Below are 22,551 nucleotides of genomic sequence, written 5' to 3'. Positions count from 1 at the left end.
GCCCGGAGATGAATGTTTCCTGCAATGGTACTTTGGGGTAAAAAAATAAAATTATGAAACCAACATTTGTGTGCTATAATGTGCAATAGAAGAGACTGACCTAGAAATTCGGGAGAGTCATTTTTGGATGCTCCCCCACTTGGGGTACATACCCTGTGCATGAATGGAGAGGTTCGAGTAGCCCTGGGTTTTGTGCCTCGGACCTCATTAGCCCGAAGACAGTGTTGCGGGAGGAGCTGGATGAAGATTGGGCCGCTGCTCGCACCGCAAGGATTGCTGGACTCGGGGTGGGGGGGAGGAGGGGGGAAATCGCAGGCCACATGAGGGATTGGTAGCCTGGGGGGGATTGTAGGATTTGGCATGGGGGTGGGGTAGTGAAAGCCAGCCGCAGCCCGTGGGGTCTGGGGCTGGGGGAGTGATAGGTCGGGGGGAGGGAGGTTGGGGGTCAGGGATCGCGGGGCCAGGAGTGGCGACGATCGGGAAGGATCTTTAATGTGGGGTCGGGAGGAGGACTCTGTCCAGGCTTTGTGTAGGATTGGTTTCCCTGAGTGTAACCTGTGATGATGTGAGCTGCCTCAGGGCAAACCAATCTTGCGGCGGGGACCTCAAGTAGGCGTTAAACCCCTTATTTGCATTTGCAAATCGTCTAACGCCTGTTTCAGGCATGGATAAAAGACGCTTCTTGTTTGTGTTTACCTAATATGGTGTGTGCTGCATTTACAGTGGGAAGTGTGTGCTTGCTTCCTGCCTATCATTTTGGAGACTGAGTTGGCTACGTAACGCCAAAAAAAAGGTGCTGCACAGCCCAATTTCCAGGGCATTGTGTTTCTGTCGTGTGCAGGGGTCATATTGCAACTTTGACATGGTATCATGATCCACCCCACCTTCAGGCCAATTTTTTGGAAATGAAGACAGGAGTGTTATTTATCAGAGTCCTCTTGGAGATGTGTTGACAGTTTTCTGGGAATATTTACTTTAATATCTAAAAACTTTAGCTGTATTATTAGCTACAACTTTAGAGAATCGTATTTAATCTTCATGAAGATTGTAGGTTGTAAAGCAATTACTGGATGAACTAAAATGTTATGTATCAATTAATGGTGCACTCGTTGGAGATATTTTCATTTATACTTAAAAAGGCAACTTTGGTTTTAACACGATTTTTCAGTTTTATGTTGCATGTTCTAAAACGGTAACAAAATTTGTTGAGCTGTATGAAAAATATGTGGAACACTAATACTCAGAGATATGGGGCTTCATTTTAGCACCCGCTATCGGGTGCGTTCCTGGCGAGGGGGCTCCGAAAATCGGGGAATCCCGGAGCGGGTCTGGAGCCCGGCTCCAACCCGCCCACTTCCGGGTTCCCCACAGACGCGCCGAGGTGCGCGCGCAGCCCCCGCATGTGGGACTCCCGCAGGCAATTAAAGCCAGCGGGGTGCCACTTGAGAATATTTATCTTGCTATTTCAGGTCATTAACAGACCTGATTAAGGGATTATGTGAGGAGGGGTGGGATTTTACAAACAACTGGGACTGTTTCCCATACTGGGGGAAACACTCCCAGTTCAAATGGACGTGTTGCAGCCATCAGCCTGTGGCAGCTGCAAAGGTCCATTTGACAGGTGTTGGGGGGAGACCCTCACTCATTGCAGGAGGCCACTCTGTCACTTGGGACAAAGTTTGGCCTCCACCATGCTCCTCCTGACAAGAAAATTCACCAACTTGCACACTTACCCCGGGGTCCAGAGACATGTACCTACCTTGCGGACCCCTTCAGATGTACATCTTCCGGATGGGGGCCGCCGGAGCTGCAGTCATGACCTCCTCGGAGGGCGAACAGCATCACCAGCCTCACCAGCCTCGCCGGCCACGCCGTCCACCTCTGACACGTGGAGCTCCACAACAGAGTGCTGTGACACATCCACCTGCACAGCAGGAGGGAGGGCATAGGCAGAGAGAGATGCGTTGCAGAGGGCACTACCCTCGTCACAGGGTCCACAGACCGAGGCTCAGCGTCCTGGACCTCTCTGAGCAGCAGTGCACACGGAGGCTCAGAGTCACTCGACATGTAGTTGTGGACATCTGCAGCCTCCTTCATGCCGAGCTGCTCCCGGCTGGCCCGAGCACCATCTTCTTAGCTGTCGCTGTCAAAGTCACCACTGCCCTCAACAACTTCTCCTCCGTATCCTTCCATGGTGCCACCGGGGACATCACCGACGTCTCTCAGTCGTCTGCACAAAAGAGCCCTGCAAATACACCTACACCCACTCTGCAGTGACACAATGGGTGGCATCAGTTGTGGGTCTTCATTTTGATCCTCAGGAAAGGGCATTATTGCACAAACCAGACAAGATTCGCAAAGATGTGGCAGTAGTGGTGCCAATATAGTATGTAATGTGAGTTGGTCAGAAATTCAATACAAGTAAAAACCATGACAAACCCTCAAACACCCTTGTGCATCCCCTTCATGCTCACAACACGTTTGCCTTACGCTGCCTACTGCACATATGTGATGCATGCCCTGTGGCTGCAGCACAGGTAGTGGCAGGTTGAGTGAGGCTGACTGTGAAAGAGATGCATAAGAGGGTGAGTATGAGATAGAGCCATGAGATTGTATGAGGATTGGGTTGAGTGGTAGTGGTGGGGTGAGTACTGGCGAGGTGAGTAAGTGCAGGTAAGATGAGGATGAGGTTTGAGTGGGTATGAGGGGTGATGTGACAGAGTAGTGTTGGCAGTGCAGAAGGAGATGTGGGGTGGGGGCGGTGATGTGGCAGACGGAGTGTAGGGGAATGAGTAAGTGTACTCACTTTGGCTGACCTACTTAGGTCATTGCAGCGCCTCCTGCACTGTATGCAGGTGGGCGATATGTTGGTGGTGCAGGTGACCTCCTCTGCCACCCCGAGCCAGGCCTTCCTGGTGGCAGAGGCAGGCCGCTTCCTCCCACCCGCCGGGGGGAAGATCTCAGTCCTCGCCCTCCTCCTCACCCCATCTAATGATACCTGGAGTGAGGCATCATTAAACTGGGAGCAGCCTTCCCCCTGGGCTGCTCCATGCTGTAATTTTTTCTATTTGTTGCAGCATCTGTCAGTGGAGGACTGCCCCTTTAAATAGAGCTCCTCCAGCTGACAGATCTTACTGCGCATGCGCAGCCCGCCTGACGCGCAGATCAGCAGTGGGGAGCCCGGAAGACCAGGTAAGTGGATCCAATTAGGCTGCGATCGCGCAGGGGGGGGGGGCAGACTGGTTTTGCTGGGTGCGTTACCCACACGCCCAATAGCCCCCCCCCGCCACGAACCTGCAGCCCTGGTAACATCGAGCCCATAGACTGAGGGTCAATTGTAGATTTGGTCCCGATTTCACTCAGTTCTTGATCTGATCTGCACACACTTAAGTAGAGGCTGCAGCATTTCTCCACAGTGGAAGGGAAATTCTAATAGGAGAATCATATCTGGCCGTCTCTAGTATCTCTGAGTGCCTAACTATAGGGGCCATTTGTGATGGTCTGGCATCAAGTTGGCTACCCTCTTGGGAGCAAAGGTGGCTAGGTCAGGAAGACCAAAGATGAGGAATAATTTGTAAAGAAAATGACAAAGAAAAAGTATTAAAAAATGATCAATATTTATCTAATTTTGACATTCTTTATAAATAAACCATTTAAGTAATGAAATTAAATAGTAAAATTAACTGGTTATGTGGTTCACCTGAAAGCTTTACAATAATTTGTGACGTGAGTAATTGCCTCCCATACAATAGGCGTCCTTCCAAAATTTAACAATTGACTAGTTTAAGCTGTCTTGTCTAGTTTTCAAAATTTTATGCAGAGCATAAGATGATGTTGACGATTAGCTTCTTTCTGCATGAGTGAAACAAATAAAGTCCACTTTATTCATTCTTAATTCTGAGATCCATTTACTGTAACCTGGCTGGTAAAGAATCAGTTAAGTAAGAGATTTGCGGTGAAACATACTATGGAGATATCTTTACCTAAGTGACTATTTAAGATTTTTTTCTGTTCACATACACGACCATTTTTTTTATAAAACATGTGTAGTCAAAAGCCAAAGTGGCCCAAATAGACCAAAAGTTGATACTTGTGAATTAATCCAAAATGATCAATTCAGCTCACTTTAGATTTGCTTGCAGTAGAGCCTTGGGGTGCATAACAATGAGTGATGATTGAAAGTAACCTCTTTTGTCAGTGAATCTATTGAGCCAGGACAATTATAGAGAGGGATCGGGACTGAACAAGAAATGGTGTTTTCCTTACATCAGAATCAGCGATACTTAGGGCATGATTTTAACATGGAGCCGGGAAGGGAGCGGGGTGTGGGGGTGGGGGGGAAGATAATTGGATGCGAAATCCGGAAGTAAGTTGGCGGGTCGCAATCGGGCAATAAATTTTACTTACAGATTTCATGCCTGGCAGCGGGCCTGGAGGGGATCGAGTTGCCAGAAGATCAGAAGCCATGGAGAAGATCGGAGGTCGCCAGAAGATCGCAGGCCACGGAGGAGTTGGAGACCGCTGGAAGATCGGTCGGGAGGAGATGGAGGTCGCCAGAAGATTGGCGGTAGGGAAGGGGTCTCAGCCATCAAGGGGTTGGACATCTGGGTGGGATCCACCACCGGGAGGGTGTTTGACATTGGGGGATCAGCCAATCGTGGGTGTCTGATCACGCCAGCTGAGCTTGTTGGACCTGGATGAAGCCCTCCTGCTCCTCCTGGCCCACAAGCAGTGTAATAAAGGCACTCACCTCATGGATCCAGCCCTTCTCGGCTTCTCTCACCAGACAAGAATCAGAAGCAATGGGAAACCCATGCAGGTAAGGCTAAATGCGTTTTACCTTTTTAATACACAAAAAATAAGTGCCTCAATTATCGCAATGAGGTACATTGTCCCTTTAACAATCGCCGGCATAAAGTGGGGACGGGACTTCCGGGTTTCAGATGCCCACACGTCCAAATGAGCCTGAGTTAAACCTGGAAGTGGGCACGTTGGAGCCGGGTTGCAGTCCCACTTCAAAAAACTGTAATTTTAACCTCCCATCCGCTCCCAATCCATCTGTTCTTTGGGGTTAAAATTACCCCCTTAGTGTCTTTTGGTTTAAGTACAAATGTAAAAATTACCCCCTTAGTGTCTTTTGGTTTAAGTACAAATGTACTTAAGTAAACCTCGTCCAGACTCAGCTGAGAGGGGAGCTTGGCCTTATTTAATCACGGACCTCCTACGCTGCTGTGAAGACGGCTCACTGATTGTGAGTGTCATGCCAATTTGTTAATAATATTGTAACATTGTGATATAAATGTTCAGATTTTGGAGGAAATCTTTGATTTGCCTTCCTTTTTAATTTTTGTTTTTTGCACACTAGGTGGCATAACAACAGAGTACAGCCAGCAACAACTATAACAAGGACAGATGTTATACATCCAGTTTGAGAGCGAGGATCTTGGGTCTGAAACTACTGTATTAAACTTAAATAAGGGCATTTATAAAAGAATGAGGGCGGAATTGGCTAAAGTGGACTGGGTAAACAGATTAGATAGTATGATGGTGGATAAGCAGCGGCAAACATTTAAAAAGATATTTTATGACTCGCAACAAAAAGATATACCTATGAGGAGGAAAGACTCCACAAAAAGGGTGAACCAACCATGGCTAACTAAGGAAGTCAAGGATGGTATCAGGTTAAAAGAAAAAGCATACAACATGGCAAAGACTACTGGTAAGCCCAAAGATTGGGAAAACTTTAAAAACCAGTAAAGGATGACTAAAAGAATAATAAAGATGGAGAAAATAAATTATGAGAGTAAACTAGCATGAAATATAAAAACAGACAAATATATAAAAAGGAGGAGGGTAGCTAAAGTAAACATTGGTCCCTTAGAGGATGAGACTGGGAAAATAATAATGGAAAACAAGGAAATGGCAGAGGAATTGAACAGATTTTTTGTATCTGTCGTCACAGTAGAAGACACTAATAACATACCAATAATAGTAGAAAATCAAGGGGCAAAGGGGAGGGAGGAACTAAAAACAATCACTATCACTAGAGAAAAAGTACTAGGTAAACTAATGGGTCTAAAGGCTGACAAGTCCCCTGGACCTGATGGCTTGCATCCGAGGGTCTTAAAGGAAGTGGCTACAGAGATAGTGGATGCATTGGTTGTAATCTTCCAGAATTCACTAGACTCTGGAAAGGTCCCAGCGGATTGGAAAACCGCAAACGTAACACCCCTATTCAAAAAGGGAGTAAGACAGAAAGCAAGTAACTATAGACCAGTTGGACTAACATCTATCATTGGGAAAATGCTAGAATCCATTATTAAGGAAGTAGTAGCAGGACATTTGGAGACTCATAATACAATCAAGGAGAGTCAACCTGGTTTTATGACGGGAAAATCATGTCTGACAAATTTATTAGAGTTCTTTGAGGAAGTAACGGGCAGGGTGGATAAAGGGGAACCAATGGATGCAGTATATTTGGATTTCCAAAAGGCATTCGATAAGGTGCCACAAAGATTACTGCACAAGATAAGAGCTCATGGTGTTGGGGATAATATACTGGCATGGATAGAGGATTGGCTAACTAACAGAAAACAAAGAGTCGGGATAAAAGGGTCATTTTCAAAATGGCAATCTATAACTAGTGGGGTGCCGCAGGGATCAGTGCTGGGGCCTCAACTATTTACAATATATATCAATGACTTGGATGAAGGAACAGAGTGTCTTGTGGCCAAATTTGCCGATGATACGAAGATAGGTGGAAAAGCAAGCTGCGATGAGGACAAGTGTCTGCAAAGGGATATTGACAGGTTAAGCGAATGAGCAAAAATTTGGCAGATGGAATATAACGTGGGAAAATGTGAAGTCATCCACTTTGGGAGGAAAAATAAAAAAGCAAAATATTATTTGAATGGAGAAATACTACAGAACGCTGCGGTACAGAGGGATCTGGGTGTCCTCATATATGAAACACAAAAAGTCAACATACAGGTGCAGCAGGTAATCCGGAAGGCAAATGGAGTATTGGCCTTTATTTCTAGGGGGATGGAGTATAAAAGCAGGGAAGTCATGCTACAACTGTACAGGGTGCTGGTGAGACCACACCTGGAGTACTGCGTTCAGTTCTGGTGCCCTTATTTAAGGAAGGACATATTGCATTGAAGGCAATTCAGAGAAGGTTCACTAGGTTGATTACGGGTATGGAAGGGTTGCCTTATGGGGAAAGATTGAACAGGTTGGATCTATACTCATTGGAGTTTAGAAGAATGAGAGGAGATCTTATTGAAACATACAAGATTCTGAGGGGACTCGATAGAGTAAATGCTGAGAGGATGTTATCCCTCATGGGGGAATTTAAAACTAGGGGGCATGGTCTCAGAATAAGGGGTCGCCCATTTAAGATGGAAATGAGGAGGAATTTCTTCTCCCAGAAGGTCGTGAATCTTTGGAATTATTTACCCCAAAAAGCTGTGGAGGCTGAGTCATTGAATACATTCAAGGCTGAGTTAGACGCATTTTTGATCAGCAAGGGAATCAAAGGATATGGGGAAAGGGCGGGAAAGTGGAGTTGAGGTAAAAATCAGATCAGCCATGATCTCATTAAATGGTGGAGCAGGCTCGAGGGGCCGAATGGCCTACTCCTGCTCCTATCTCTTATGGTCTTATGGAGTCTGACCCTGGTGGTTATTGGGAATATGGATAAGTTTAGAGAAATTCTACTGGGGTATCAACAAGAAAGCTACATATTTCCCACAGCCTAACACATACAGCACCCTACTTCAGCCAGTAATGGTTAATTCTGCATCTGAAATTCTGTATACAGGCTACAAGGTTCTGAGTGATGACACTACCCGGATAGTGGTCCACATGCAGAATCAGTACTTGAAGCTCCACTGCTGGTTTTCTGCATAGACTTCTTGCATTAATATAGAATGTTGAGGTGTACAGAATATCATTTGTGTTCTTTTGATGAATATAGAGATCTTGCTTAAACATAAACCACTCATGTGGTGCTCCTCTGATCATAGTCTTACACAGAGCTGACAGCTTGGATCCATCCAAAGTGGTAAAAAGCTATTTTCAAGTCACTGATTTCCACGGTTTTGGACTCTATTAAGCCACAGAAAAAGAAATGGGTTTTCCTCGATCCAGCCTTTCATTACTGGGTGGATGTAAGCTTTCTAGAACACTGATGTTGCTGATAGTGATTACAGAGGTAAAACCTCATTGCAAAGGAGAATCGGGCAGGGTACATAACAGGTGACCAATACACCATCACCCGTTTTAACACCCCTGTCAAAGTTGAATTTTACCCGCTACACTTCAAAAGTACTTCACAAGTTCTTTCTTTATTTCTTAAGTAGGAATAAGTCAGTTTGAGGATCCTCATTCTTTTATGAGATTTTCCAGCTATCTTCACCACTTGTTTGTCCCAGTGAAAATTAGGTATGATTACAAAGCCAAGGAACTATTTGTCTAACAGAAAGGAACTTACTTATACAGCATAGGTGGCTGGGCAACATTACAGTCAGTCTAGTGTTTCCCATGTGTCCTTAGACAATAAAGAATTGAAGTCACTTCCTTATTATCTTTATTCTGGAATTGCATTATTGGATTTCAAAAGTCCAAGTCCAAGTAGAAATAAATATTCTGACATTTCCAACTTTCGAGAACAACTCATAGGTTCCAAAATAAAAGTGCAAGACAGTTTGCCGCCAGAAATTCCTTTGTATTGAATATTGCATTAACCAATTCTCTAAGTAATGAAACAGTTCTGGCTGCCACAACAAATTTATTTTTTTATATGTAAATTATTCAGTCCATAGGTAACTGTTTTATAACATATATAATAATATGACTATTGTATAAATAATATACAATGACAACTTGCATTAATATAGCACCTTTAATGTAGTAAAACATTCCAAAGCGCTTCACTGGAGTGGAATCAGACAAAAATTAACACTGCCTAAAGAAGGAGATATTAGGACAGGTGACCAATGGTTTGGTCTATAAGGTAGGTTTTAAGGAGCATCATCAAGGAGGAGAGAGAGTTGGACAGGTTTGGGTAGGGGATTCCAGAGCTTAGGGCATAAAGAGCTGACGACACACCCGCCAATGGCGGGGCGAAGGAAGTTAGGGATGCACAAGAGACCAGAATTGGAGGAATGCAGAGTTCTCAGAGGGTTGTAGAACTGAAGGAAGTTTCACAGCTAGGAAGCATGTATTTTAGGCTTCAATATACTGAAGAAAGGAACATAGGAACATAGAAACAGGAGTAGGCCATTCAGCCCCTCATGCCTGCTCCGCCATTTGATAAGATCATGGCTGATCTGTGATCTAACTCCATATACCTGCATTTGACCCATATCCCTTAATACCTTTGGTTGCCAAAAAGCTATCTATCTCAGATTTAAATTTAGCAATTGAGCTAGTATCAATTGCCGTTTGCGGAAGAGAGTTCCAAACTTCTACCACCCTTTGTGTGTAGAAATGTTTTCTAATCTCACTCCTGAAAGGTCTGGCTCTAATTTTTAGACTGTGCCCCCTACTCCTAGAATCCCCAACCAGTGGAAATAGTTTCTCTCTATCCACTCTATCTGTTCCCCTTAATATCTTATAAACTTCAATCAGATCACCCCTTAACCTTCTAAACTCCAGAGACTACAACCCCAATTTGTGTAATCTCTCCTCGTAACTTAACCCTTGAAGTCCGGGTATCATTCTAGTAAACCTACGCTGCACTCCTTCCAAGGCCAATATGTCCTTCCGAAGGTGCGGTGCCCAGAATTGCTCACAGTACTCCAGGTGCGGTCTAACCAGGGTTTTGTATAGCTGCAGCATAACTTCTGCCTCCTTGTACTCTAGTCCTCTAGATATAAAGGCCAGCATTCCATTAGCCTTACTGATTATTTTCTGCACCTGTTCATGACACTTCAATGATCTATGTACCTGAACCCCTAAGTCTCTTTGGACATCCACTGTTTTTTAACTTGATACCATTTAGAAAGTACCCTGTTCTATCCTTTTTTGATCCAAAGTGGAAGACCTCACATTTGTCTACATTGAATTCCATTTGCCACAGTTTTGCCCATTCACCTAATCTATCAATATCACTTTGTAATTTTATGTTTTCATCTACACTGCTTACAATGCCACCAATCTTTGTGTCATCGGCAAACTTAGATATGAGACTTTCTGTGCCTTCATCTAAATCGTCAATAAATATTGTGAATAATTGAGGCCCCAAGACAGATCCCTGCGGGACTCCACTAGTCACATCCTGCCAATGTGAGTACCTACCCATTACCCTTTCGCTCAGCTAACTTCCTAACCAAGTCCGTACTTTTCCCTCGATTCCATGGGCTTCTATCTTAGCTAACAGTCTCTTATGTGGGACCTTATCAAATGTCAAGGTTCTCTGCACCCACCCCATGCAGGAGAATGCCCACTATATGAGCTTTCAAACAAGAGGGTGTTGTGCTATTCCATCACCTGTCCTGACACCATTTCATCCCTTCGCTTTATTTTTGCAAAAAACATCAATCCATCCCCCCACACAGCTTTTGAATTCTGTTTTTTGAAAATCTATTTACAGCTGACAAAATGTTTGCTCCTCTATGTAGCCACTTACCTTTAAGTGTCCTCATCCTTTTCTAATTTTCCCAGCAGCCAACCCTGTGCCAGAACCAGGATACCTACCCTGTCATGTCGAGGACAAATGCAGGATGTACAGCTTCATAGAAGTTCTGCTCAATTTACTGTGGGGCAGGGAGCAGTGGGAAAGAGAAACTTTACAGAACCTTTCCTTGCTTTTGTACTCTATGCCTCTATTAATAAAGCCCATAATCCCATATGTTTTTTTAACAGCCTTCTTAACTTGTCCTGCCACCTTCAACGATTTGTTTATGTGCACCCCCAAATCTTTCTGTTCCTGCACCCCCTTTAAAATTGTACCATTTAGTTTATATTGCCTCTCCTCATTCTTCCTACCAAAATGTATCATTTCACACTTCTCTGCGTTAAATTTCATCTGCCATGTCTCTGCCCATTTCACCAGTCTGTCTATGTCCTCCTGAAGTCTGTTACTATCCTCCACATTGTTTACTACATTTCCGAGTTTTGGGTCATCTGCAAACTTTGAAATTATACCCTCTATACCCAAATCCAGGTCATTAATAAATATCAAAAGGTGCAGTGGTCCTAATACTGACCCCTGGGGAACACCACTCTATACTTCCCTCCAGTCTGAAAAACAACTGTTCACCACTACTCTCTGCTTTCTGTCCCCTTGCCAATTTTGTATCCATGCTGCCACTGTTCTTTTAAACCAATTGACTTTAATTTTGCTAACAAATCTAGTATGTGGCACTTTATCAAATGCCTTTTGAAAGTCCATATACACAACATCAACCGCACTACCCTCATCAACCCTCTCTGTTACTTCATCAAAGAACTCAATCAAGTTAGTCAAACATGATTTTCCTTTAACAAATCCGTGCTGACTTTCATTTATTAGCCCATACTTTTCCAAGTGCCAATTTATTTTGTCCCGGATTATTGTCTCTAAACGTTTCTGCACCACCGACGTTAGGATGACTGGCCTGTAATTGTCGGGTTTATCCCTCTCCCCTTCTTTGAACAGGGGTGTAACATTTGCAATCCTCCAGTCTTCCGGCACCGTCCCCATACATAAGGAGGATTGGAAGATTGTGGCCCGAGCCTCCACAATTTCCCCCTTACTTCCCTCAGTAACCTAGGATGCATCCCATCTGGACCGGGTGACTTTCCTACTTTGAGCAATGCCGATCTTTTATGTACTTCCTCTTTATCTATTTTTATTCCATCCAATATCGTTACTACCTCCTCCTTTTCTGCTAGAATGGCAGCATCCTCTTCTCTAGTGAAGACGGATTCATTTAGTATCTCAGCCATGCCCTCTGCCTCTACAAGAAGATCTCCTTTTTTGTCCCAAATCAGTCCCACTCTTCCTTTGACTACCCTTTTACTATTGATATGTTTATAAAAGACTTCTGTGTTAGCCGTTAATCTATTCTCATACTCTCTCTTTGCCCCTCTTATTCCCTTTTTTAGATCTCCTCTGTATTTTTCTGTATTCAGCCTCGTTCTCTACTGTATTATGAACATTATCTAATCCTTCCAGCATTTTAGAAACCTGAGACAAAATGGGATCATTACTCAGCCATGCTGTATTGGTCATGGAAGATTTGCTGAAGAGGGCATCTAAATCAGCAAAAACTGGAAATAGAGCAATATGTAATATTCAATATTCAAGTTCTCAGATAGCACTAAAAATTTGCTCGTAACAGGGTCAAAAGGAAAGAGGGGATTCAGATTGTCTTCTATTATAAAGTAGATAATACATTTTCTCCGTCTCTAGGATTCTTCCTGCATCTTTCCTTTCATTGTTGTCTAGTCATCACATCTTAGCAGCCACCTGCTTCACTTAAACATAAAAAAAATCTACTAGTTGATCTCCTATCTGGAGCATGGTTTATGATGTTTTGCACAGTCCCACAGTGGAGCACACCGGGGGCCTTGGGATGGAATGGAGAGAGGCCTGGGAGCAGAGAATAGCAGAGGGTGAAGAACAAGTACGTGAGAACCTGAGACCAGAGCTAAGCCCCTTGAAAACCATGGGGCCTGGGCACAAGAGAACAGCATGTCTGGGAGTAGAGCACTGCTGGGGGCTGGGAAACAGAGGATACTGAAAGGCTTGATAATGGAGAATAGAGGAGTTGGAGAGTGGCAGACAAAACTTTAAAATGAAAACCATTGGAGCTGGCGAGAAGGGGGACTTTCTATTTTAAGAGCTTCAGGGACACAGCATGCACTTGTGTTTGTGGCTGTTCTGAGAGATTTTTAAAAATCTAAATCTGATTTCCAATGTGAGAGAAAATATATTTGGCTGTCTAATCAGAATATCAGGACTTACCACTTTACACACTTCAGACGCATGGACTTTGAATAACAAATGTTTTATTATTACTAAGGGATCACCTGTGGTGTTGTTCTCAGTAAATTGGAGGATATTCTGTTTTCTAACAACAGAAGCATTAGGCCATATAATGCACAATTATTCTGCTGCTAAGGCAGTCTAAATTCTCACTGGGAGGGGAGTGGAATCTTCCTGAGTCAGAAGATCCGAGCAATGGACTGTACATTGAAATGGTGGTTTGTTTTATATAAATTGAATGTGAATAATAATCAGTATAAAACAGACTATATTTACTTTTTAGCGAAGCAACACCACAATTACAATGTTTCCATACTTTCTTTGGGCTGCATTTAATTTCGAACAACACACAGAACTGTTTTATGTAAATCAACAGTCAGAAACTGGGAGCTCTCATGTGCTACGAAGGTTACTGCATGTTATTGGCTGCACACATGTTGACATATGGGTATCTTTCCACACTCCATTTAGATAAACAATTCCACACCATGTGGTAAATTTTAACCCCGAAGAAGGAGTGGGTTGGGGACAGGTGGGTAGTGAAAATTCTTGGTTTTGGGACCAGGACCACTTCCCGTTTCCAACCTGTTGATGTCCGGGTTTGACCCAGACGCATCTGCGTGTGTGCGCGCTTCTGAAACCTGGAAGTCGCGCCGGCAGTTAAAGCCAGCGGGACGATATTTAAAGGGCCAATTGAGGTACTTAAAGATGTTAAATTTTTGTGGTTTGAACTACACGAGCCATTTTAACTGTTTCTGAATGTGTTTCCCGTGGCCTCTGAAAGACACCATGGAAACGGAGGCGAGTTGCAGCCGGCACCCATTTGGACCTTTAAACCAGTGATTGACACGTGAAGAAAAGGTGAGTTTTTGCAGCAGGGCAACCAGTTCTTTCAGACAAACCTTTGGCTGGGAGTTCTTTGTGTTTAGACTGAGATTTCTTGGTTCACACTCAGAATTATTACGTTCAGACATATTTCCCAACATTTTGGACTCCCTCAAACTGACAACATCAGGATGGGGCCACAATGGATTTATTCAACAGTACATCTGAGGAGGAGGCACATCACCATCCGCGGCAGGCACAGTTCAGAGGTGCGCCACAAGGACCTGCAGAAGAGCAGAGAGGGGACCAACGGAGGGGCCGGCATCGCAGGAGGCACTACCCACATGACAGGGTCTACGGATAGAGGCTGAGCTTCCTGGACCTCTCTGAGGGGCAGTGCCTATGCAGACTCAGATTGAGTCGCCAGGTGGTCGCAGACATCTGCAGGCTCCTTCATGCAGAGCCGCTCCCAGCTGGGCCTGGTGGCCACGCAATGTCTGTTGCAGTTAAAATCACCACTGCCCTCAATTTCTTCACCTCCGGATCCTTCCAGGGCGCCACCTGCGACATCACCAGGATCGCTCAGTCGTCTGCACATAAGTGTATATGACAGGTCATGGATGGCTTGTTTGCCAGGGCATCTGACTACATCAACTTCCCCATCGATGACATCAGCCAGACATCAGCCAGACTGAGAGGGTAATGGGTTTCCACTCACTGGTTGGCTTCCCACGAGCACAGGTGCAATTGATTGCACACACGTAGCAATCCGAGGACCTGCACATGAGCTAGGACTGTTCATCAACCGAAAGGGATATCACTCTGTCAATGCGCAGCTGGTTTGCGATCACCGGAAGAGGTTTCTCCAGTGTGTGCCAAATTCTGTGGCAGCTGCCATGGTTCCTTCATTCTGCGTGAATCCAACATCCCGGCCCTCTTGTTTGGAGGCAAGGGATACCCCCTGAGAAACCCCACCTACGAGGCACAGCAGCAGTACAATGACAGTCACATCACCACCAGGTCTGTCATTGAACAAGCCATAGGAATGTTGAAGGTGCTGTTCAGGTGTCTGGATCCATCTGGGGGATCCCTTCAGTACTCATCGGCTAGGGGGTGCAGAATAGTGGTTGTATGTTGTGTCCTGCACAATATCGCTCAACAGGGAGGGTTACAGGTGGATGAGGTCCTATGCGCTCATGAAGCACTCGCATCTGCTGGCAACATTGAAGAAGACGAGGAGGAGGAGGAGGAGGAGGAGGAGGAGGAGGACGATGGGCAACCCATCGGCAGGGCAGCGGCTCACCTGGCTGCTCGTGATGCCAAGGAGTCACTCATATTTGATAGATTCTTATAAGGAGATCTGCAAATTGAAGATAGTGAAATACTCAGACCACCCGGAATGACCACCACCACCAACACCAGCCCCCTCCCCTTTGTTCGCACAAAACAGTCCTACAACCATACATATACCCATTGTAAATGCACCCAGTGGATGGCATGAAGTCTTGCCATTCATAATGAGGCACGTGCAACGATGCTTTCTCGAAAGGGGCTCAAGAATGGACAAGACATGCCTGTGGTGGTGACAAGTAAGACATTTATTGTGAATGTAACAAAAAACAAATAGAAATGAAAACCATGACATTTAGTCAGAAACCCTTGTGCATACCCTTCGCCTTTCTCTTCCTATTATTTCTACGGTATGCATTCCCTGTGGCTTCAGCAGAGGTAGTGGCAGGTTGCTCAGGACCCTGCTCTGACTGCTGAAATACTCTCGGCCTCTGTCCTCTGGGTTTTGGAGCCTGTGAGGGCCCTGCCAAAGACTGTTCCACCTGCACCTGTGCAGGGGCAGACTCGACCATCGGGAGAGGAGGCAGCACTGTGGGTCCCGGTTGAGGGGGGGCAACGGGTGATATGTGGAAGCACTTTGATTGGAGTCCCACTTCTATGTCTCCTTTCGGCATCATCCCTCTCCTGGACTAGGTTCCACATCACTCCTACCACTCTGCTGGACAACACCTTGGAGCAGATTTTTGATGTGTTCTAAGGTCGTGGCTAAAGTATCTGTCTGCAGCAGCCGTGTTGGCATCCAGAGTCCACATGGCCATTGTCATGGCCTGAATGGACTCATTTGTGAGACGTGCTTGAAGCTCAATGGAGGCTGCCATTCTCTCCATTGCAGATATTCTTGCACTTACCTGCGCCTCCATTCCACTAATGCTGGAGGTGGACTCCTCCATCCTCTCTGCTATTGTGGAGATTGTGTCTGGCATGTCTTCCAGTACATCACAAAGGTGCATCTGTATCTCGATCATTCTCCTTCTCAAGGATGGCCCCCGGGGTTCAGCATATGTGTCCAGCTGAGCAGAGCTTGGAGAGGAGTGCGTCGTCCGACGTAGACTCTCCACAGCTGCCCCGCCACCAGTATCTGCTCGTGCACACTTGTGAGTGGTGAATCACCAGGTGACAACCCAACTAACTCTTTACTAGGACCCACTCAGGTGCCAGTATCTGCACTGGTGCATGGTTCGATATGATCGGCATGGAGCTCCTCTGAGGAATCACCCTCGTCCAGGTTATCTGCTGCTTCAGCAATCCTTGAAGGCTCTGGAAGAGAACATTAAGCAATATTAACAATCATTGCAGAAATTATATTACAATGAGCATCCTGAGGTGTGCAACAGGTCAACCATTGATAACATCAATTCATATTGTGTGAGAGATGTTAAAGTACTGTCACCAGACATTTGCGGGATGCCAGTCTTGGCATCTCCAACAGCCAGGCATTCCAGCATCTGGCTGAGCTCCAAGGCCTCCTCCTCCGCCTCTGTCAGGACCACTTTTTGAGGTGTCCCTCCCCTCCAGTCTGACTCCTCTCCCTTGCATTTTGCGCTCTCTTCTCCTACAAGTGGAGAAAGTACAGACGTGTGAGTGAGTGAGGGTAACAGGGTCACCTGATGGATGCGTTGCTCTGGGTCAGGCTGACATTGAAACAGAGGGTGAGTATCAAACAGATTCAACACATTGCATCAGGATTGGGGTGAGTGGGAGTGGTGGGTGCACAAATGGGGAGGTGAGGAAGTGCACAGAAAGTGAAGGTAACTTGACACTGAGCCTTAAGTGGGTGTGAGGAGTGATGTGATGGAGTAGGCTTGGCAGGGCAGAGTGTGAGGGGGGGGGTGGGTAATATGCCACACAGAAAGCAGGTGAATCACTTTTCCTGACCTGGTTAGGTCATTGAAGTGCTTCCTGCACTGGATCCAAGTCCTTGAGACTCTACTCCTGCTGGTCACCTCCTCTGCCACTTCGAGCCAGGCCTTCTTGGTGGCAGAGGCAGGGTGCTTTCTCCTATCTGCCAAGCACAATGTTTGCCTCCTGCTCCTCACACCGGCTAACAGCAACTCCAGCGAAGAGTCACTGAACTGGTGTACTGGCCTCGTCCTCTGCTGTTCCATGTTTGCAGATTTCTCCTTTCTCCCTCAAAACCCATGGTTGCGATGTTCCTTTAAATAATCCAGGTCCCAGCACCACATTCAGGTGCACAGTACGCCCTCTGCGCAGTTTGGAGCCGCAAAACCCGGAAGTCACATTAAGGGCCTTCAACTGAGTCGCGATTGCTCAAGAAAATGGACGAAAATTTTTAAAGCATAAAACTATCACTCAGCATGCCCTTGCTGTGGATCTGATAGAAGAGCAAATGTGAAAGATGAGGAGCTTTGATAGCCTGATAACAGAGCTCACAAGCCTATTACAGCCAGGGAATTGGCAGTTCGTTGAATACAGGCACCCTGATATCAATAAAATAACAAGTTTTCCCATATGACACTATTTTTTTTGCAACTCCTTTCCAAGCAAAATTAGATAATGGACAAGATAAAATACTTAAACTTCCCACTAGGAAAATGTTAAAAGCCAATATCATGAACCCTCATGAACTGCCATCTGTATCAAGAATAACATTGACAAAAATATAAAATCAAAATACAAGGATGAATACAAACTAAACATATTCAACTGTTAACAAAAACTAAACAGGTAAAGAAAGTAACAGTTCCGTGATTGTAAATATGTCTGATAGAAAGTAATGGTGGCCATTTGCCTCCTGTCCTGCTCTTCCTGGCTGCAATTGTTGCCATTTGTGATCCACACAAATAACAATGGGATATTTTGGACAGGCACAGCAGGAAACACCTACAAGTTCATCAGTGTGGTGTCTGAGGAGGAAGGGTTACTTTACCACCATCAGAGGGAGACGTACAATGCACCTTTTTATTCTTATCTGTTTACTGTCTGACTGTCTGATTAATCATTATTTTTTGGGTGCTGTCACTGATAGTTGCAAATGATTGAATTACCTGAAGGGAGGGAATCTGGCTTTGGGCTTTTAGCTTTAACTGGAGACTCAATTAAATCTATGAAAATGTGGGATTCCATTGCTTTCAGGTTTCTGGAAATCGGGCCAATCATATCAAAGAATGTAGCCTAAATTTTCCACTCGGGCGAAACCCCAAGCAGAAGTAGGGTAGAGTATCTGTCCCATGTGAAATGGGCTGACACTACCATCAGTTCTGAGGCTAACCCAATTTAAATATTCAGGAGAGCGCCAGTGATCAGGAATGCCACTGATTGGGAGCTCATCCCACTGGGGTGGGGAGTAGTTGGAGGGAGGAGCTATCCTGGTAATGCAGGATTTAAAGGTCTGCAGCAGCTTAAAGGGGAAGCTTGGAAAAATAATTGGAAGATGAGGAGAAATGTTTGTGAACAATAATGTCTGTGAGATCTCCAAGAAGGCAGAGAACTCCCAAGTTCATTGATGCAGCTGTGAAAGTGTTGCTGGATGAAGTCAGGCAGAGGAGGGACAGAATGATGGCCCAAATAAAACTGCTCATGGGGAATGGAAGTAGGTGGCCCAGGGACTCTGAGCCAAAGCTAACACTTCATACATAGTGGAGGAGACTTTCAACTGCTGGCCGCCCATTTCTTGCCTGAAAAATGGGCGACCAGCAGTTAAAAATCTGGTGGGGATCTTGTGCACCAATTTACCCACCTGAATCATCTTTCAGGCAGGCCTTTAAATGAGGGCCTAGCACTCCCACCCAAAACAGTCGGCCGTACAAAAGTCAAAATAGACTCCAGTGAGTCTAGAATGTCCTGCCAAACATAAGTGACTCCTCTTCCTGCTCCTCCTCTGTGCAGTTGGTGCTGGATGAAGGATTTCATTGGGATAGGTTTCTGAAATGTAGTCTTAATGTGTTATGATGATACTCAGGACATTGCGAAATTGGCTTTAATACTGTTGGTGTTTAACACTGCTTTTGCAGATCACACCGTTAATCATTGTTGTACTTCTCTTTTCATTATTCTGGTAGTAACCACTGCCCTCGCATGTCAAAATGAGATGAGACATGGCAGTAAATCCACAGTAGTATAGTTAACAACCCAGAAAATGTTTTCTGACTCCCATTAGACTCTTTCTAACGTAAGTTCTCTGCACAACATTTTTTGTTCCATGAGTGTTTAGTATTTGGGGTTGATGGATTAGATACAATTAGAATCACAGAATCATAGAATGGTGACAGCACAGAAGGAGGCCATTCGGCCAATCAAGCCCATGCTGGCTCTTTGTAAGAGCAATCCAGTTAGTCCCATTCACCCTTTCTTTCCCAAAAGCCCTGCAAATTTTTTTTCCTTCAAGTAGTTACCCAATTCCTTTTTGAAAGCCACAATTGAATCTACTTCCACCACACTTTCAGGCAGCGCATTCCAGATTATAACTACTCACTGTGTAAAAAAGTATTTTCTCATGTCGCCTTTGGTTCTTTTGCCAATCACCTTCAATCTGTATCCTTTGGTTCTCGACCCTTCTGCCAATGAGAACAGTTTCTCTTTATTTACTTTATCTAAACCCTTCATGATTTTGAACACTTCTATCAAATCTCCTGTCAACCTTCTCTGCTCTAAGGAGGACAACCCCAGCTTCTCCAGTCTATCCAGGCAACTGAAGTCTCTCATCCCTGGAACCATTCTAGTAAATCTTTTCTGCACCCTCTCTAAGGCTTTCACATGCTTCCTAAAGTATGGTGCCCAGAATTGGACACAATACTCCAGTTGTGGCTGAACCAGTGTTTTATAAAGGTTCAACATAACTTCCTTGCTTTTGTACTCTATGCCTCTATTTATAAATGATGTGGAGATGCCGGTGATGGACTGGGGTGGACAAATGTAAGGAATCTTACAACACCAGGTTATAGTCCAACAAATTTATTTTAAAATCACAAGCTTTCGGAGATTATCTCCTTCGTCAGATGATTGAATGAAAAGGTTCTCAAATCGCATATCTTATACGATGTTGGGACAGCATCACACCAATCAAAAGGTGTCGTTGTTATTCAAACAGGCCAGTCACGGAGAACAGCACGTCCCAGTACACTCGATATACATTGTGTCTTTTACACAGGCAGGCAGAAAGAAACTCAAAATGGCAGAGAGAGAGAGAGAGAGAATTTTTAAAAACATATAAATTTTTTCCCCCTTTTTGCTGGTGGGGTTACGTGTAGCGTGACATGAACCCAAGATCCCGGTTGAGGCCGTCCTCATGGGTGCGGAACTTGGCTATCAACTTCTGCTCGACGATTTTGCATTGTCGTGTGTCTCGAAGGCCGCCTTGGAGAACGCTTACCCGAAGATCGGTGGCTGAATGTCCTTGACTGCTAAAGTGTTCCCCGACTGGGAGGGAACCCTCCTGTTTGGCGATTGTTGCGCGGTGTCCGTTCATCCGTTGTCGCAGCGTCTGCATGGTCTCGCCAATGTACCATGCTCCGGGGCATCCTTTCCTGCAACGTATGAGGTAAACAACGTTGGCCGAGTCACAGGAGTATGAACCATGTACCTGGTGGGTAGTGTCCTCTCGTGTGATGGTGGTATCCGTGTCGATGATCTGGCATGTCTTGCGGAGGTTGCCGTGGCAGGGTTGTGTGGTGTCGTGGACGCTGTTCTCCTGAAAACTGGGTAACTTGCTGCGAACAATGGTCTGTTTGAGGTTGGGTGGCTGTTTAAAGGCGAGCAGTGGAGGCGTGGGGATGGCCTTAGCGAGGTGTTCGTCGTCATCGATGACATGTTGAAGGCTGCGGAGAACATGGTGTAGTTTCTCCGCTCCAGGGAAGTACTGGACGACGAAGGGTACTCTGTTGGTTGCGTCCCGTGTTTGTCTTCTGAGGAGGTCTATGCGATTCTTCGCTGTGGCCCGTCGGAACTGTCGATCGACAAGTCGAGCGTCATATCCCGTTCTTACGAGGGCGTCTTTCAGCGTCTGTAGGTGTCCATCGCGTTCCTCCTCGTCTGAGCAGATCCTGTGTATTCGTAGGGCCTGTCCATAGGGGACGGCCTCTTTGACGTGGTTGGGGTGGAAGCTGGAAAAGTGGAGCATCATGAGGTTGTCCGTGGGCTTGCGGTAGAGTGAGGTGCTGAGGTGCCCGTCTTTGATGGAGATTTGTGTGTCCAAGAAAGAAACCGATTCTGAGGAGTAGTCCATGGTGAGTTTGATGGTGGGATGGAACTTGTTGATGTTATCATGTAGTCTCTTCAGTGATTCTTCGCCGTGGGTCCATAGGAAGAAAATGTCATCGATGTATCTGGTGTATAGCGTTGGTTGGAGGTCCTGTGCAGTGAAGAAGTCGTGCTCGAACTTTTGCATGAAAATGTTGGCGTATTGGGGTGCGAATTTGGTCCCCATGGCTGTTCCGTGTGTTTGGGTAAAGAACTGGTTATTGAAGGTGAAGACATTGTGATCCAGGATGAAGCGGATGAGTTGTAGGATGGCGTCTGGAGATTGGCTGTTGTTGGTGTTGAGTACTGAGGCTGTTGCAGCGATGCCGTCATCGTGGGGGATACTGGTGTATAGTGCCGAGACGTCCATCGTGGTGAGAAGTGTTCCTGGTTCAACTGGTCCGTGGGTGCTGAGTTTTTGTAGGAAGTCTGTAGTGTCGCGACAGAAGCTGGGGGTTCCCTGTACAATGGGTTTCAGGATGCCCTCGACGTATCCAGAGAGGTTCTCACACAGGGTTCCGTTGCCTGATACGATAGGACGTCCGGGTGTGTTGGCTTTGTGTATCTTTGGGAGGCAGTAGAAGTCTCCCACGCGGGGAGTACGTGGGATGAGAGTGCGTAGGATGCTTTGAAGGTCTGGATCGAAGGTCTTGATCAGTTTGTTGAGCTGGTGGGTGTGTTCTTTGGTCGGATCTGCGGGTAACCGTCTGTAGTGTTCCTGGTTGTCCAGTTGTCGGTATGCTTCTTTGCAATTGTCCGTTCTGTTCTGTATGACAATGGCTCCTCCTTTGTCCGCTGGTTTGATGACGATGTTTCGGTTGGTCTTGAGAGCGTTGATGGCGTTGCGTTGTGCTCGGGTGACATTCTGGACTGTCTTCTGAGTGCGCCTGATGAATCTGGCATTGACGCATTTCCTGACAGCTTGGGCATACATGTCAAGCTGAGGGTAGCGACCCTCCGGAGGAGTCCAGTTTGACTCTTTCCTCTTCGGTTGCTGTACCGTGGATCCCTCTGTCTGCTGTTCTGGATCATTGATTGTCTCATTGGGTTCACTGTTGAAATCTTGGGGTTTGTGGTAAAATTCCCGGAGCCTCATTCTCCTGATGAATTCCTCTGTGTCCGCCGCGAGACCGATGCGGTCCATTTTGGTGGTGGGGCAGAAATTGAGCCCTCGGCTGAGAACCTCGATTTCGTCTGGTTGAAGG

This window comes from Heptranchias perlo, chromosome 5, assembly GCF_035084215.1.
Source record: "Heptranchias perlo isolate sHepPer1 chromosome 5, sHepPer1.hap1, whole genome shotgun sequence".
Lineage (NCBI taxonomy): Eukaryota > Metazoa > Chordata > Chondrichthyes > Hexanchiformes > Hexanchidae > Heptranchias > Heptranchias perlo.
Note: the sequence above shows the minus strand (reverse complement) of the source record.